Source organism: Triticum aestivum, chromosome 3D (assembly GCF_018294505.1).
Source record: "Triticum aestivum cultivar Chinese Spring chromosome 3D, IWGSC CS RefSeq v2.1, whole genome shotgun sequence".
In the NCBI taxonomy this organism is placed as follows: domain Eukaryota; kingdom Viridiplantae; phylum Streptophyta; class Magnoliopsida; order Poales; family Poaceae; genus Triticum; species Triticum aestivum.
This window is the reverse complement of record NC_057802.1, coordinates 220,841,564-220,844,752: the sequence shown is the minus strand read 5'-3', so window position 1 is coordinate 220,844,752 and position 3,189 is coordinate 220,841,564.

The following is a 3,189-nucleotide window of genomic DNA, read 5'->3' as shown; positions in this document are numbered from 1 at the left end:
TGCGGCGGCGGCGGCGGGCGAGGTGAGGGGAGAGTAGGGGGGGTATATAAAGGGGGGGGGGAGCAGCTTGGGGGAGGGGCAAGCTCCGGCGGCGGCGACACGGACTCCCGTGTCCACCATGGACACGGCGGCGGCGCTCCCGTGCTGGGGAAGGAGAGGGGCACGGGGTGGGCCGGCGGCCTGGCGCGGCTGGGCTCGGCCCGGCGGGCGCGCGCGTTTTTTTAAAACATTCCGCGGAAACAAATTCGTAGAAAAATAAATAAAAGTCCACAAAATGTAAAATAAATTTTCCCCGTCTAGTTAGAAAATCTAGAATAGGGTGAACATTTTTTTAACACCAATAAATACTTTGAAAACATGCAATATTTTTAATGCAATAAAAATTGCAAATAAAATCCGAATAAATTCCAATAATTGATTTTAGCATTTTTCCTCCAGTATTTCAATTGTTTTGGAGAAGTCATATTTTCTCCTCTCGTTTATTTTCAAAATGAAATATTTTTCCGGAGAGAAAATAATTAAAACCAAAATCCTCGTCTTATTATTTGATGAAAATCAAATATGAAATTTCGAGAAAATCCCCAACTCTCTCCGAGGGTCCTTGAGTTGCTTAGGATTTATCGAGGATTTGTAAAAATGCAATAAAACATGATATGCAATGATGATCTATGTATAACATACCAAACTGAAAATTTGGGATGTTACAAACCTAGCCCCCTTAAGATGAATCTCGCCCTTGAGATTCGGGTTGGCTAGAAAACAGGTGGGAGTGGTCCTTCCGTAGATCTTCCTCTCGCTCCCAGGTGGCTTCATCTTCCGTGTGGTGACTCCACTGGACTTTGCAAAACTTGATAACCTTACTGCGGGTAACTTGGCTGGCATACTCAAGAATCTTAACTGGTTTCTCCTCATAGGTCAAATCACTTTCCAGCTGGACTCCAGACAATCCTTCGGGCAATTCCAGCTTGTAGGCAACCTCTCCCATACGTTCCAACACTCTGTATGGTCCGATAAAATGGGGCGCTAACTTTCCCTTAACTCCAAAGCGCTTTACTCCTCGAAGTGGTGATACTCGAAGATAGACTCGGTCTCCAACTTCGTGAACTGTCTCTTTTCGTTTAGAATCAGCATAACTCTTCTGCCTGGACTGGGCTACCTTGAGCCTATCGCGAATCAACCTCACTTTCTGTTCAGACTCCTTAATCAAATCTGGTCCAAACAACTGACGGTCTCCAACTTTGTCCCATAACAACGGTGTTCTACACCTCCTTCCGTACAAGGCTTCGAAAGGGGCCATCTTCAAACTGGTTTGATGACTGTTGTTATAAGAAAACTCTGCATATGGCAAATTATCGTCCCAACTAGATCCATAATCTAGTGCACATGCTCTCAACATGTCCTCCAAAATCTGGTTGACTCTCTCGGTCTGTCCATCTGTCTGCGGGTGAAAAGCTGTACTGAATTCCAGCCTGGTTCCCAATGTTTCATGTAACTGCTTCCAAAACTTCGAGGTAAATTGGGTCCCTCTGTCTGATACAATGGTCCTCGGAACTCCATGCAAACATACGATCCTGGTCATGTATATCTTTGCCAACTTAGCACTGGTGTAAGTGGTCTTCACTGGAATGAAATGAGCCACTTTCGTCAACCGGTCGACTACAACCCATATTGAGTCATAGCCTGAACGAGTCCTGGGTAATCCCGTGATAAAATCCATGCCTATTTTATCCCACTTCCATTCGGGTATCGACAATGGTTGTAGCAATCCTGCTGGCTTCTGATGCTCTGCCTTCACTCTCTGACATACATCACAAACTGCTACATATTCCGCAATATCCTTCTTCATTCCGGTCCACCAGAAAGTATTCTTCAGATCCAAATACATCTTGGTATTCCCTGGGTGAATCGAGTACGGTGAATCATGGGCTTCTTGCAAAATCAACTTCCTGATCTCCGGATCATTTGGCACATATATGCGGTCCTCAAACCATAAGGTATCGTGCTCATCCTCACGAAATCCCTTGGCTTTTCCTTTGTTCATCTTCTCCTTTATCTCTTCAATCTCCTTGTCTGTCTTCTGAGCTCCTCTGATCCTTTCCATCAAGGTAGACTGAATCTCCAATGTCGCTAAATAGCCTCTTGGGACTATCTCCAAACATAGCTCGCGAAGGTCCTCGGCTAACTCCTGAGGTAACTCTCCTGTCATGAGGGTGTTGACATGCCTCTTGCGGCTCAACGCGTCTGCTACTACGTTAGCCTTTCCAGGGTGATAATGCAATCTCATACCATAATCTTTAATGAGCCCCAACCATCTCCTCTGTCTGAGATTTAACTCCTTTTGCGTGAAAATATACTTCAAACTCTTGTGATCTGTGTACACCTCACAATGGTTTCCGATGAGAAAATGTCTCCATGTCTTCAATGCATGCACCACGGCTGCTAATTCCAAATCATGTGTAGCATAATTCTTCTCATGGGGTTTAAGTTGTCGTGAAGCATATGACACAACTCTTCCTTCCTGCATAAGCACTGCTCCAAGTCCTCGACGAGAAGCGTCGCAATAAACTTCATAGTCCTTGCGTTGATTTGGCAGAATCAACACTGGTGATGTAACCAATCGTTTCTTCAACTCTTGGAAACTAGCTTCACATTCCTCAGTCCAATTGAATTTGGTGTCCTTCTTCAATAGCTCAGTCATGGGCTTAGCAATCCTTGAGAAATTCTCGATGAATCTCCGGTAGTATCCTGCAAGTCCAAGAAAACTCCGGATTTCTCCAACTGTCGTGGGTGATTCCCAACTTGTCACTGTGTCAACCTTGGCAGGGTCTACTGCTATTCCTTCTCCAGAAATAACATGTCCAAGGAATCCAACTTCCTTCAGCCAAAATTCACATTTGCTGAACTTGGCATATAACTGATGTTCTCTGAGCTTCTCAAGTACCAATCGTAAATGCTCCTCATGCTCTTCCTCATCCTTGGAAAAGATTAGAATATCATCAATGAACACCACGATGAACTTATCCAAAAACTCCATAAACACTTTGTTCATCAGGTTCATGAAATAGGCAGGTGCGTTAGTCAGACCAAATGACATAATGGTATACTCATACAATCCATATCTGGTGGTAAAAGCCGTCTTAGGTATATCCTGTTCTCGAATCTTTAACTGATGGTATCCTGATCGTAGAT